The following is a 19,056-nucleotide window of genomic DNA, read 5'->3' on the forward strand; positions in this document are numbered from 1 at the left end:
GTATATATTACCACACACACTGCTCCCTGTATATATTACCACACACACTGCTCCCTGTATATATTACCACACACACTGCTCCCTGTATATATTACCACACACACTGCTCCCTGTATATATTACCACACACACTGCTCCCTGTATATATTACCACACACACTGCTCCCTGTATATATTACCACACACACTGCTCCCTGTATATATTACCACACACACTGCTCCCTGTATATATTACCACACACGCTGCTCCCTGTAGATATTACCACACACACTGCTCCCTGTAGATATTACCACACACGCTGCTCCCTGTATATATTACCACACACACTGCTCCCTGTATATATTACCACACACACTGCTCCCTGTATATATTACCACACACACTGCTCCCTGTATATATTACCACACACGCTGCTCCCTGTAGATATTACCACACACACTGCTCCCTGTAGATATTACCACACACGCTGCTCCCTGTATATATTACCACACACACTGCTCCCTGTATATATTACCACACACACTGCTCCCTGTATATATTACCACACACGCTGCTCCCTGTATATATTACCACACGCTGCTCCCTGTATATATTACCACACACGCTGCTCCCTGTATATATTACCACACACACTGCTCCCTGTATATATTACCACACACACTGCCCCCTGTATATATTACCACACACGCTGCTCCCTGTATATATTACCACACACACTGCTCCCTGTATATATTACCACACACACTGCTCCCTGTATATATTACCACACACGCTGCTCCCTGTATATATTACCACACACACTGCTCCCTGTATATATTACCACACACACTGCTCCCTGTATATATTACCACACACACCTCCCCAGTATATATTACCACACGCGCTGCTCCCTGTAGATATTACCACACACACTGCTCCCTGTATATATTACCACACACGCTGCTCCCTGTATATATTACCACACACTGCTCCCTGTATATATTACCACACACACTGCTCCCTGTAGATATTACCACACACGCTGCTCCCTGTATATATTACCACACACACTGCTCCCTGTATATATTACCACACACACTGCTCCCTGTATATATTACCACACACACTGCCCCCTGTAGATATTACCACACACACGCTGCTCCCTGTAGATATTACCACACACGCTGCTCCCTGTAGATATTACCACACACACTGCTCCCTGTATATATTACCACACACGCTGCCCCCTGTATATATTACCACACACACTGCTCCCTGTATATATTACCACACACACTGCTCCCTGTATATATTACCACACACGCTGCTCCCTGTATATATTACCACACGCTGCTCCCTGTATATATTACCACACACGCTGCTCCCTGTATATATTACCACACACACTGCTCCCTGTATATATTACCACACACACTGCCCCCTGTATATATTACCACACACGCTGCTCCCTGTATATATTACCACACACACTGCTCCCTGTATATATTACCACACACACTGCTCCCTGTATATATTACCACACACGCTGCTCCCTGTAGATATTACCACACACACTGCTCCCTGTATATATTACCACACACACTGCTCCCTGTATATATTACCACACACACTGCTCCCTGTATATATTACCACACACACCTCCCCAGTATATATTACCACACGCGCTGCTCCCTGTAGATATTACCACACACACTGCTCCCTGTATATATTACCACACACGCTGCTCCCTGTATATATTACCACACACTGCTCCCTGTATATATTACCACACACACTGCTCCCTGTATATATTACCACACACACTGCTCCCTGTATATATTACCACACACACTGCTCCCTGTAGATATTACCACACACGCTGCTCCCTGTAGATATTACCACACACGCTGCTCCCTGTATATATTACCACACACACTGCTCCCTGTATATATTACCACACACACTGCTCCCTGTATATATTACCACACACACTGCCCCCTGTAGATATTACCACACACACGCTGCTCCCTGTAGATATTACCACACACGCTGCTCCCTGTAGATATTACCACACACACTGCTCCCTGTATATATTACCACACACACTGCTCCCTGTATATATTACCACACACGCTGCTCCCTGTATATATTACCACACACGCTGCTCCCTGTATATATTATCACACACGCTGCTCCCTGTAGATAATACCACACACTGCTCCCTGTATATATTACCACACACGCTGCTCCCTGTATATATTACCACACACGCTGCTCCCTGTATATATTACCACACACTGCTCCCTGTAGATATTACCACACACACTGCTCCCTGTATATATTACCACACACGCTGCCCCCTGTAGATATTACCACACACACTGCCCCCTGTATATATTACCACACACACTGCTCCCTGTATATATTACCACACACACTGCTCCCTGTATATATTACCACACACGCTGCTCCCTGTAGATATTACCACACACACTGCTCCCTGTATATATTACCACACACGCTGCTCCCTGTAGATATTACCACACACACTGCTCCCTGTAGATATTACCACACACGCTGCTCCCTGTATATATTACCACACACACTGCTCCCTGTATATATTACCACACACGCTGCTCCCTGTATATATTACCACACACTGCTCCCTGTACATATTACCACACACACTGCTCCCTGTATATATTACCACACACACTTCTCCCTGTATATATTACCACACACAGCCCCCTGTAGATATTACCACACACACTGCTCCCTGTAGATATTACCACACACACTGCTCCCTGTATATATTACCACACACGCTGCTCCCTGTAGATATTACCACACACACTGCCCCCTGTATATATTACCACACACGCTGCCCCCTGTATATATTACCACACACACTGCTCCCTGTATATATTACCACACACGCTGCTCCCTGTATATATTACCACACACGCTGCTCCCTGTATATATTACCACACACACTGCCCCCTGTATATATTACCACACACACTGCTCCCTGTATATATTACCACACACACTGCTCCCTGTATATATTACCACACACGCTGCTCCCTGTATATATTACCACACACGCTGCTCCCTGTAGATATTACCACACACTGCTCCCTGTACATATTACCACACACACTGCTCCCTGTATATATTACCACACACACTTCTCCCTGTATATATTACCACACACACTGCTCCCTGTAGATAATACCACACACTGCTCCCTGTAGATATTACCACACACGCTGCTCCCTGTAGATATTACCACACACTGCTCCCTGTAGATATTACCACACACGCTGCTCCCTGTATATATTACCACACACGCTGCTCCCTGTATATATTACCACACACGCTGCTCCCTGTATATATTACCACACACACTGCCCCCTGTATATATTACCACACACGCTGCTCCCTGTATATATTACCACACACACTGCTCCCTGTATATATTACCACACACACTGCCCCCTGTATATATTACCACACACGCTGCTCCCTGTATATATTACCACACACACTGCTCCCTGTATATATTACCACACACGCTGCTCCCTGTAGATATTACCACACACACTGCTCCCTGTAGATATTACCACACACGCTGCTCCCTGTAGATATTACCACACACACTGCTCCCTGTAGATATTACCACACACGCTGCTCCCTGTAGATATTACCACACACACTGCTCCCTGTATATATTACCACACACACTGCTCCCTGTATATATTACCACACACACTGCTCCCTGTATATATTACCACACACACTGCTCCCTGTATATATTACCACACACACTGCTCCCTGTATATATTACCACACACACTGCTCCCTGTATATATTACCACACACACGCTGCTCCCTGTATATATTACCACACACACTGCTCCCTGTAGATATTACCACACACGCTGCTCCCTGTAGATATTACCACACACGCTGCTCCCTGTAGATATTACCACACACACTGCTCCCTGTATATATTACCACACACTGCTCCCTGTATATATTACCACACACACTGCTCCCTGTATATATTACCACACACACTGCCCCCTGTATATATTACCACACACACTGCCCCCTGTAGATATTACCACACACACTGCTCCCTGTATATATTACCACACACACTGCTCCCTGTAGATATTACCACACACACTGCTCCCTGTATATATTACCACACACACTGCTCCCTGTAGATATTACCACACACACTGCTCCCTGTAGATATTACCACACACACTGCTCCCTGTAGATATTACCACACACACTGCTCCCTGTAGATATTACCACACACACTGCACCCTGTAGATAGTACCACACACACTGCCCCCTGTATATATTACCACACACGCTGCTCCCTGTATATATTACCACACACACACTGCTCCCTGTATATATTACCACACACACTGCCCCCTGTAGATATTACCACACACACTGCTCCCTGTAGATATTACCACACACGCTGCTCCCTGTATATATTACCACACACACTGCTCCCTGTAGATATTACCACACACTACTCCCTGTAGATATTACCACACACGCTGCTCCCTGTATATATTACCACACACACTGCCCCCTGTATATATTACCACACACTGCTCCCTGTATATATTACCACACACACTGCTCCCTGTATATATTACCACACACGCTGCTCCCTGTATATATTACCACACACGCTGCTCCCTGTATATATTACCACACACACTGCTCCCTGTAGATATTACCACACACACTGCTCCCTGTAGATATTACCACACACGCTGCTCCCTGTAGATATTACCACACAAACTGCTCCCTGTAGATATTACCACACACTGCTCCCTGTATATATTACCACACACACTGCCCCCTGTATATATTACCACACACACTGCTCCCTGTAGATAATCCCACACACGCTGCTCCCTGTAGATATTACCACACACGCTGCTCCCTGTATATATTACCACACACGCTGCTCCCTGTATATATTACCACACACGCTGCTCCCTGTATATATTATCACACACACTGCTCCCTGTAAATATTACCACACACGCTGCTCCCTGTAGATATTACCACACACGCTGCTCCCTGTAGATATTACCACACACGCTGCTCCCTGTAGATAGCGCCTCACACGCTGCTCCCTGTATATATTACCACACACGCTGCTCCCTGTATATATTACCACACACACTGCTCCCTGTATATATTACCACACACACTGCTCCCTGTATATATTACCACACACACTGCCCCCTGTAGATATTACCACACGCTTCTCCCGGTAGATATTACCACACGCTGCTCCCGGTAGATATTACCACACACTGAAGCCGTGGGCCTACCACTACCACTCTCCGCTCTGCCTGACGTGAATTATCGGATCAGCTGCTCTGCGGAGCCCCCCCCCCCTCCTACCACCTAATTGTGCCTGGGGCACATGCTCCGCCTGCCCCCCCTAGCTATTTCCCTTTGTGGCTGTTGCTAGAACCGGTCCCCCTCCGGTGCCAGCGATGCGACCAGGTATGAGGGCTCATGTGCGGTTCGGGCGGCCATGGGCCCCCTGGAAGCCTTGGGCCCCAGGCTGCTGAACAAACCCTAATGATAATCTGCCACTGGGTAGATGGTGCCAAAGTCTCATCAAAATATGACCATAAAGTAATTAACCCGAAGTTCATACTATGTTTTTTCTTTTCTTGTTTGTTTAGGGTGAAAATCTGATGGATATTAAGGTTGAGGTTAAAGATGAAGCAGAAGAGGAGACGGATGTAATGGCTGATCAGTGTAAGGAGGGGGGGACGTTCATTAGTTGTAAAGACAAACCTGTATTGAGGGTCACCTAGATACTACTCCCATCATCTCATCATCCCATGTAAATAATCTATTCCATCACTGTGTGTTTCCTACAGATGGATCCAGTCGGAGAAATCCACCAGAGAGAAGTCCCAGTCCTCTGTATTCCCAGGACTGTCCAGAGGAAAATCACAATGTGCCAGAGAATCATCAGGTAGATGAAGCTGAGCCCTATACCACATCTATACAGGGGGTGTGGAGCTTTATGGTCCTGCGGTCATAGATGGGGTCATAGATTTTGGTGGTTTCTTATATTGATCTGTTAGATTCTTCGCACTCTCCGTTGTATTGTACTGAATTGTTACATATGTGAAATCAGGGGGAAGATCTGACTATTATTAAAGTGGAGGATGAAGAAGAGCGGGTGAGGGGCGATCAACCGTGTAAGAGTGAAGTGGAGGAGGAAATTCCAGGAGGTGTTACCAGAGGTCAGTAATAATGAATTTAGAAGGTGAATTGGGAGGTTTGGTAAGGTGGGGTTCCTCCTTAGTTCTACATTACAGTAACACGTCAGACAATGTGTTATACATAGTGCCGGACCTGAGGGAGCTGTGACTGCACATAGAAGTTCTCTACAAGGTGATCTATGACTCCGGTCATGCACTAGGCTTAGTGTCAGATTTTGGGGGGCACCAGGAGCCTGTAAAAATGACAATAATTCAATACATTAGTATGTCTGACGATCGCTGGTCCAAATCCCGTGCAGGGACTAATAAAAAGTGATAAAAATAGTTCACATTTTTTTAGTGGCGTACAAAAAATAAAAACAAACTTTTCCCACTTTTCCTTTTAAAGTATTGTAAAAAAATAAACCTAATTGGTATCACCGAATCATTAAAAGTCTGAATTACAATATAAGAGTTCACTGAAGTGGTTAATGAGTAAAATGTATCATTTTTATTAGATAACTCTCTAAAAACAGGGGTACAATCACCACCGTGAAAAGAGCCCCCCCCCCCCCCCCGTGCTTGGTAAAAAACGTATTCTATGTATACTGCAATTATTGGTTCGTTTGTGACCCCTCCTCTAATTGAGTGCTTGAAAATGTGGGATCAGCGCTTAAACATTGGTGTATCAGTGGATGGGACCCTGCAACACACCAGAGCCCTCAGTTACCGCTCCTCAGTACCCCAGTGCTGCCACTGTCACCTGCGCTATAATCCCTCTCTCATCTGACCTACGCGTTTCTATGTATTATTTCATCAGGGGTCTGTACTTTTATCAGCCTGGCTGAAGCGCCAGTGATGTAGAACTGTAAGAGATATTCTGTTACACACACGGAAGCGTGCTCGCATGGGTGTCAGCGGCGCGCTTCACTCAGGACTCAGTGTTTATAGAATTAATACTCCTCCCCTGGGGCTGAGGCAAAGCCTTGAAAACGGCCAATCACCGTCGCCCATGTCATCCGTGACGTATGGTCATGTGACTCCCGGCGCGTCATTAGACGGAAGTCCACCACCAACATCATGCCGAACGCGCAGGCGCAGAATTACAATATAACATTATTTAAATCGCACGGTGAACACTGTAAAAAAAAAACAATGAAACCGGCAGAATCGCTATATTTTTTTTGTCACTTTAGCGCTAAAAAATAATGTAATAAAAAGTGATCAAAAAGTCGTACCAATAAAACTACAGCTCGCCCACAAAAATAACCCTTTACTCTGCTCAATCACCAAACAATAAAATAACCGGCAGGATAAAGGTAACGAGATTTATACAGAACCGGGGAAACAAATGGAATAAAAAGTGTTTCAAAAGTTGCAAGTGCCCAAAATGGTGTTAATAAAAAGGCTCCCATTAGTCGAGGATGAAAAAATATGCAGATGAGCCGGTCCGAGGGGAACTTTCCTTCTGTATCAGGAGGTGATTATCAGGGCTCTAATATTTGGGAACCAGGAAGAGAAGGGCCCAAACATCTGCTGGAAGCGAGGGGGCCCGTATTATACCAGGACAACACTTTCCCAGCAAAATACCCCAAACCACAAAGGTGCGGAGTGTGGACCAAAAGGGGATAAGGAAGGACACCATTTATCAGTGCGACACCGGCCTGTGCATAACGGATTCATCACAGCGTAACCCACATCTATGGAGATTGTATTATTTACCCCATTATTATACCCTCTTATTATACCCTGATGTACTCCGCACAGCTTATATATACCCTGATGTACTCCTCACAGATTACATATACCCTGATGTACTGCTCACATATTACATATATCCTGATGTACTCCTCACATATTACATATACCCTGATGTACTCCTCACATATTACATATACCCTGATGTACTCCTCACATATTACATATATCCTGATGTACTCCTCACATATTACATATACCCTGATGTACTCACATATTACATATACCCTGATGTACTCCTCAAATATTACATATACCCTGATGTACTCCTCACATATTACATATACCCTGATGTACTCCTCACATATTACATATACCCTGATGTACTCCTCACATATTACATATACCCTGATGTACTCCTCACATATTACATATACCCTGATGTACTCCTCACATATTACATATACCCTGATGTACTCCTCACATATTACATATACCCTGATGTACTCACATATTACATATACCCTGATGTACTCCTCAAATATTACATATACCCTGATGTACTCCTCACATATTACATATACCCTGATGTACTCCTCACATATTACATATACCCTGATGTACTCCTCACATATTACATATACCCTGATGTACTCCTCACATATTACATATATCCTGATGTACTCCTCACATATTACATATATCCTGATGTGCTCCTCACATATTACATATACCCTGATGTACTCCTCATATTACATATACCCTGATGTACTCCTCACATATTACATATATCCTGATGTACTCCTCACATATTACATATATCCTGATGTACTCCTCACATATTACATATACCCTGATGTGATCCTCACTGATTACATATACCCTGATGTACTCCTCACGTATTACATATACCCTGATGTACTCCTCACATATTACATATATCCTGATGTACTCCTCTCATATTACATATACCCTGATGTACTCCTCACATATTACATATACCCTGATGTACTCCTCACAGATTACATATGCCCTGATGTACTCCGCACAGCTTATATATACCCCGATGTACTCCTCACACATATTACATATACCCTGATGTACTCCTCACATATTACATATACCCTGATGTGCTCCTCACATATTACATATACCCTGATGTACTCCTCACATATTACATATATCCTGATGTACTCCTCACATATTACATATACCCTGATGTACTCCTCACATATTACATATATCCTGATGTACTCCTCACATATTACATATACCCTGATGTACTCCTCACATATTACATATACCCTGATGTACTCCTCACATATTACATATATCCTGATGTACTCCTCACATATTACATATATCCTGATGTACTCCTCACATATTACATATACCCTGATGTACTCCTCACATATTACATATTCCCTGATGTACTCCTCACATATTACATATATCCTGATGTACTCCTCACATATTACATATACCCTGATGTACTCCTCACATATTACATATACCCTGACGTACTCCTCACATATTACATATATCCTGATGTACTCATCACATATTACATATACCCTGATGTACTCCTCACATATTACATATACCCTGATGTACTCCTCACATATTACATATACCCTGATGTGCTCCTCACATATTACATATATCCTGATGTACTCCTCACATATTACATATACCCTGATGTACTCCTCACAGATTACATATATCCTGATGTACTCCTCACATATTACATATACCCTGATGTACTCCTCACATATTACATATACCCTGATGTACTCCTCACATATTACATATACCCTGATGTACTCCTCACATATTACATATACCCTGATGTACTCCTCACATATTACATATACCCTGATGTACTCCTCACAGATTACATATACCCCGATGTACTCCTCACATATTACATATATCCTGATGTACTCCTCACATATTACATATATCCTGATGTACTCCTCACATATTACATATACCCTGATGTACTCCTCACATATTACATATACCCTGATGTACTCCTCACATATTACATATACCCTGATGTACTCCTCACATATTACATATACCCTGATGTACTCCTCACATATTACATATACCCTGATGTACTCCTCACATATTACATATACCCTGATGTACTCCTCACATATTACATATACCCTGATGTACTCCTCACATATTACATATATACCCTGATGTACTCCTCACATATTACATATACCCTGATGTACTCCTCACATATTACATATACCCTGATGTACTCCTCACATATTACATATACCCTGATGTACTCCTCACATATTACATATATCCTGATGTACTCCTCACAGATTACATATACCCTGATGTACTCCTCACATATTACACATATCCTGATGTACTCCTCACATATTACATATACCCTGATGTACTCCTCACATATTACATATACCCTGATGTACTCCTCACATATTACATATACCCTGATGTACTCCTCACAGATTACATATATCCTGATGTACTCCTCACATATTACATATACCCTGATGTACTCCTCACATATTACATATACCCTGATGTACTCCTCACATATTACATATACCCTGATGTACTCCTCACAGATTACATATATCCTGATGTACTCCTCACATATTACATATACCCTGATGTACTCCTCACATATTACATATACCCTGATGTACTCCTCACATATTACATATACCCTGATGTACTCCTCACATTTTACATATACCCTGATGTACTCCTCACATATTACATATACCCTGATGTACTCCTCACATATTACATATACCCTGATGTACTCCTCACAGATTACATATACCCCGATGTACTCCTCACATATTACATATATCCTGATGTACTCCTCACATATTACATATATCCTGATGTACTCCTCACATATTACATATACCCTGATGTACTCCTCACATATTACATATACCCTGATGTACTCCTCACATATTACATATACCCTGATGTACTCCTCACATATTACATATACCCTGATGTACTCCTCACATATTACATATACCCTGATGTACTCCTCACATATTACATATACCCTGATGTACTCCTCACATATTACATATACCCTGATGTACTCCTCACATATCATATATACCCTGATGTACTCCTCACATATTACATATACCCTGATGTACTCCTCACATATTACATATATCCTGATGTACTCCTCACAGATTACATATACCCTGATGTACTCCTCACATATTACACATATCCTGATGTACTCCTCACATATTACATATACCCTGATGTACTCCTCACATATTACATATACCCTGATGTACTCCTCACATATTACATATACCCTGATGTACTCCTCACAGATTACATATATCCTGATGTACTCCTCACATATTACATATACCCTGATGTACTCCTCACATATTACATATACCCTGATGTACTCCTCACATATCATATATACCCTGATGTACTCCGCACAGATTACATATACCCTGATGTACTCCTCACATATTACATATACCCTGATGTACTCCTCACATATTACATATACCCTGATGTACTCCTCACAGATTACATATACCCCGATGTACTCCTCACATATTACATATACCCTGATTTACTCCTCACATATTACATATACCCTGATGTACTCCTCACATATTACATATACCCTGATGTACTCCACACATATTACATATACCCTGATGTGCTCCTCACATATTACATATACCCTGATGTACTCCTCACATATTACATATATCCTGATGTACTCCTCACATATTACATATATCCTGATGTACTCCTCACATATTACTTATACCCTGATGTACTCCTCACATATTACATATACCCTGATGTACTCCTCACATATTACATATACCCTGATGTACTCCTCACATATTACATATACCCTGATGTACTCCTCACATATTACATATACCCTGATGTACTCCTCACATATTACATATACCCTGATGTACTCCTCACATATTACATATACCCTGATGTACTCCTCACATATTACATATACCCTGATGTACTCCTCACATATCATATATACCCTGATGTACTCCTCACATATTACATATACCCTGATGTACTCCTCACATATCATATATACCCTGATGTACTCCTCACATATTACATATACCCTGATGTACTCCTCACAGATTACATATACCCTGATGTACTCCTCACATATTACATATACCCTGATGTACTCCTCACATATTACATATATCCTGATGTACTCCTCACATATTACATATATCCTGATGTACTCCTCACAGATTACATATACCCTGATGTACTCCTCACATATTACATATATCCTGATGTACTCCTCACATATTACATATACCTTGATGTACTCCTCACATATTACATCTACCCTGATGTACTCCTCACATATTACATATACCCTGATGTACTCCTCACACATTACATCTACCCTGATGTACTCCTCACATATTACATATACCCTGATGTACTCCTCACAGATTACATATACCCTGATGTACTCCTCACATATTACATATACCCTGATGTACTCCTCACATATTACATATACCCTGATGTACTCCTCACATATTACATATACCCTGATGTACTCCTCACATATTACATATACCCTGATGTACTCCTCACATATTACATATACCCTGATGTACTCCTCACATATTACATATACCCTGATGTACTCCACACATATTACATATACCCTGATGTACTCCTCACATATTACATATACCCTGATGTACTCCTCACATATTACATATATCCTGATGTACTCCGCACATATTACATATATCCTGATGTACTCCTCACATATTATATATACCCTGATGTACTCCTCACATATTACATATACCCTGATGTACTCCTCACATATTACATATATCCTGATGTACTCCTCACATATTACATATACCCTGATGTTCTCCTCATAGATTACATATATCCTGATGTACTCCTCACATATTACATATATCCTGATGTACTCCTCACATATTACATATACCCTGATGTACTCCTTACATATTACATATACCCCGATGTACTCCTCACATTTTACATATACCCTGATGTACTCCGCAGTGTTTACATATACCCCGATGTACTCCTCACATATTACATATATCCTGATGTACTCCTCACATATTACATATACCCTGATGTACTCCTCACATATTACATATACCCTGATGTACTCCACACATATTACATATACCCTGATGTGCTCCTCACATATTACATATACCCTGATGTACTCCTCACATATTACATATATCCTGATGTACTCCTCACATATTACATATATCCTGATGTACTCCTCACATATTACATATACCCTGATGTACTCCTCACATATTACATATACCCTGATGTACTCCTCACATATTACATACTCCTCACATATTACATATACCCTGATGTACTCCTCACATATTACATATACCCTGATGTACTCCTCACATATTACATATACCCTGATGTACTCCTCACATATTACATATACCCTGATGTACTCCTCACATATTACATATACCCTGATGTACTCCTCACATATTACATATACCCTGATGTACTCCTCACATATCATATATACCCTGATGTACTCCTCACATATTACATATACCCTGATGTACTCCTCACATATCATATATACCCTGATGTACTCCTCACATATTACATATACCCTGATGTACTCCTCACAGATTACATATACCCTGATGTACTCCTCACATATTACATATACCCTGATGTACTCCTCACATATTACATATATCCTGATGTACTCCTCACATATTACATATATCCTGATGTACTCCTCACAGATTACATATACCCTGATGTACTCCTCACATATTACATATATCCTGATGTACTCCTCACATATTACATATACCTTGATGTACTCCTCACATATTACATCTACCCTGATGTACTCCTCACATATTACATATACCCTGATGTACTCCTCACACATTACATCTACCCTGATGTACTCCTCACATATTACATATACCCTGATGTACTCCTCACAGATTACATATACCCTGATGTACTCCTCACATATTACATATACCCTGATGTACTCCTCACATATTACATATACCCTGATGTATTCCTCACATATTACATATATCCTGATGTACTCCTCACATATTACATATAGCCTGATGTACTCCTCACATATTACATATACCCTGATGTACTCCGCACAGCTTACATATACCCTGATGTACTCCGCACAGCTTACATATACCCTGATGTACTCCTCACATATTACATATACCCTGATGTACTCCTCACATATTACATATATCCTGATGTACTCCGCACATATTACATATACCCTGATGTACTCCTCACATATTACATATATCCTGATGTACTCCTCACATATTACATATACCCTGATGTACTCCTCACATATTACATATACCCTGATGTACTCCTCACATATTACATATACCCTGATGTACTCCTCACATATTACATATACCCTGATGTACTCCTCACATATTACATATACCCTGATGTACTCCTCACATATTACATATACCCTGATGTACTCCTCACATATTACATATATCCTGATGTACTCCTCACATATTATATATACCCTGATGTACTCCTCACATATTACATATACCCTGATGTACTCCTCACATATTACATATACCCTGATGTACTCCTCACATATTACATATACCCTGATGTACTCCGCACATATTACATATACCCTGATGTACTCCTCACATATTACATATATCCTGATGTACTCCTCACATATTACATATACCCTGATGTACTCCTCACATATTACATATACCCTGATGTACTCCACACATATTACATATACCCTGATGTACTCCTCACATATTACATATACCCTGATGTACTCCTCACATATTACATATATCCTGATGTACTCCGCACATATTACATATATCCTGATGTACTCCTCACATATTATATATACCCTGATGTACTCCTCACATATTACATATACCCTGATGTACTCCTCACATATTACATATATCCTGATGTACTCCTCACATATTACATATACCCTGATGTTCTCCTCATAGATTACATATATCCTGATGTACTCCTCACATATTACATATATCCTGATGTACTCCTCACATATTACATATACCCTGATGTACTCCTTACATATTACATATACCCCGATGTACTCCTCACATTTTACATATACCCTGATGTACTCCGCAGTGTTTACATATACCCCGATGTACTCCTCACATATTACATATATCCTGATGTACTCCTCACATATTACATATACCCTGATGTACTCCTCACATATTACATATATCCTGATGTACTCCTCACAGATTACATATACCCTGATGTACTCCTCACATATTACACATATCCTGATGTACTCCTCACATATTACATATACCCTGATGTACTCCTCACATATTACATATACCCTGATGTACTCCTCACATATTACATATACCCTGATGTACTCCTCACAGATTACATATATCCTGATGTACTCCTCACATATTACATATACCCTGATGTACTCCTCACATATTACATATACCCTGATGTACTCCTCACATATTACATATACCCTGATGTACTCCTCACAGATTACATATATCCTGATGTACTCCTCACATATTACATATACCCTGATGTACTCCTCACATATTACATATACCCTGATGTACTCCTCACATTTTACATATACCCTGATGTACTCCTCACATATTACATATACCCTGATGTACTCCTCACATATCATATATACCCTGATGTACTCCTCACATATTACATATACCCTGATGTACTCCTCACATATTACATATATCCTGATGTACTCCTCACAGATTACATATACCCTGATGTACTCCTCACATATTACATATACCCTGATGTACTCCTCACATATTACATATACCCTGATGTACTCCTCACAGATTACATATATCCTGATGTACTCCTCACATATTACATATACCCTGATGTACTCCTCACATATTACATATACCCTGATGTACTCCTCACATATCATATATACCCTGATGTACTCCGCACAGATTACATATACCCTGATGTACTCCTCACATATTACATATACCCTGATGTACTCCTCACATATTACATATACCCTGATGTACTCCTCACAGATTACATATACCCCGATGTACTCCTCACATATTACATATACCCTGATGTACTCCTCACATATTACATATACCCTGATGTACTCCTCACAGATTACATATATCCTGATGTACTCCTCACATATTACATATACCCTGATGTACTCCTCACATATTACATATACCCTGATGTACTCCTCACATATCATATATACCCTGATGTACTCCGCACAGATTACATATACCCTGATGTACTCCTCACATATTACATATACCCTGATGTACTCCTCACATATTACATATACCCTGATGTACTCCTCACAGATTACATATACCCCGATGTACTCCTCACATATTACATATACCCTGATTTACTCCTCACATATTACATATACCCTGATGTACTCCTCACATATTACATATACCCTGATGTACTCCACACATATTACATATACCCTGATGTGCTCCTCACATATTACATATACCCTGATGTACTCCTCACATATTACATATATCCTGATGTACTCCTCACATATTACATATATCCTGATGTACTCCTCACATATTACATATACCCTGATGTACTCCTCACATATTACATATACCCTGATGTACTCCTCACATATTACATACTCCTCACATATTACATATACCCTGATGTACTCCTCACATATTACATATACCCTGATGTACTCCTCACATATTACATATACCCTGATGTACTCCTCACATATTACATATACCCTGATGTACTCCTCACATATTACATATACCCTGATGTACTCCTCACATATTACATATACCCTGATGTACTCCTCACATATCATATATACCCTGATGTACTCCTCACATATTACATATACCCTGATGTACTCCTCACATATCATATATACCCTGATGTACTCCTCACATATTACATATACCCTGATGTACTCCTCACAGATTACATATACCCTGATGTACTCCTCACATATTACATATACCCTGATGTACTCCTCACATATTACATATATCCTGATGTACTCCTCACATATTACATATATCCTGATGTACTCCTCACAGATTACATATACCCTGATGTACTCCTCACATATTACATATATCCTGATGTACTCCTCACATATTACATATACCTTGATGTACTCCTCACATATTACATCTACCCTGATGTACTCCTCACATATTACATATACCCTGATGTACTCCTCACACATTACATCTACCCTGATGTACTCCTCACATATTACATATACCCTGATGTACTCCTCACAGATTACATATACCCTGATGTACTCCTCACATATTACATATACCCTGATGTACTCCTCACATATTACATATACCCTGATGTATTCCTCACATATTACATATATCCTGATGTACTCCTCACATATTACATATAGCCTGATGTACTCCTCACATATTACATATACCCTGATGTACTCCGCACAGCTTACATATACCCTGATGTACTCCGCACAGCTTACATATACCCTGATGTACTCCTCACATATTACATATACCCTGATGTACTCCTCACATATTACATATATCCTGATGTACTCCGCACATATTACATATACCCTGATGTACTCCTCACATATTACATATATCCTGATGTACTCCTCACATATTACATATACCCTGATGTACTCCTCACATATTACATATACCCTGATGTACTCCTCACATATTACATATACCCTGATGTACTCCTCACATATTATATATACCCTGATGTACTCCTCACATATTACATATACCCTGATGTACTCCTCACATATTACATATACCCTGATGTACTCCTCACATATTACATATACCCTGATGTACTCCGCACATATTACATATACCCCGATGTACTCCTCACATATTACATATATCCTGATGTACTCCTCACATATTACATATACCCTGATGTACTCCTCACATATTACATATACCCTGATGTACTCCACACATATTACATATACCCTGATGTACTCCTCACATATTACATATACCCTGATGTACTCCTCACATATTACATATATCCTGATGTACTCCGCACATATTACATATATCCTGATGTACTCCTCACATATTATATATACCCTGATGTACTCCTCACATATTACATATACCCTGATGTACTCCTCACATATTACATATATCCTGATGTACTCCTCACATATTACATATACCCTGATGTTCTCCTCATAGATTACATATATCCTGATGTACTCCTCACATATTACATATATCCTGATGTACTCCTCACATATTACATATACCCTGATGTACTCCTTACATATTACATATACCCCGATGTACTCCTCACATTTTACATATACCCTGATGTACTCCGCAGTGTTTACATATACCCTGATGTACTCCTCACATATTACATATATCCTGATGTACTCCTCACATATTACATATACCCTGATGTACTCCTCACATATTACATATATCCTGATGTACTCCTCACATATTACATATATCCGGATGTACTCCTCACATATTACATATACCCTGATGTACTCCTCACATATTATATATACCCTGATGTACTCCACACATATTACATATACCCTGATGTACTCCTCACATATTACATATACCCTGATGTGCTCCTCACATATTACATATATCCTGATGTACTCCTCACATATTACATATACCCTGATGTACTCCTCACAGATTACATATATCCTGATGTACTCCTCACATATTACATATACCCTGATGTACTCCTCACATATTACATGTATCCTGATGTACTCCTCACATATTACATTTACCCTGATGTACTCCTCACATATTACATATACCCTGATGTACTCCTCACATATTACATATACCCTGATGTACTCCACACATATTACATATACCCTGATGTACTCCTCACATATTACATATACCCTGATGTACTCCTCACATATTACATATATCCTGATGTACTCCGCAC

General features: G+C 40.4%; 1 pseudogene; it reads left to right on the forward strand.

The window, feature by feature from the left end:
• LOC142708446 (uncharacterized) overlaps positions 1–19,056 on the forward strand; it is a 118,269-nt pseudogene that overhangs the window by 16,632 nt on the left and 82,581 nt on the right.

The sequence above is a fragment of the Rhinoderma darwinii genome, chromosome 1 (assembly GCF_050947455.1).
Source record: "Rhinoderma darwinii isolate aRhiDar2 chromosome 1, aRhiDar2.hap1, whole genome shotgun sequence".
NCBI lineage: Eukaryota > Metazoa > Chordata > Amphibia > Anura > Rhinodermatidae > Rhinoderma > Rhinoderma darwinii.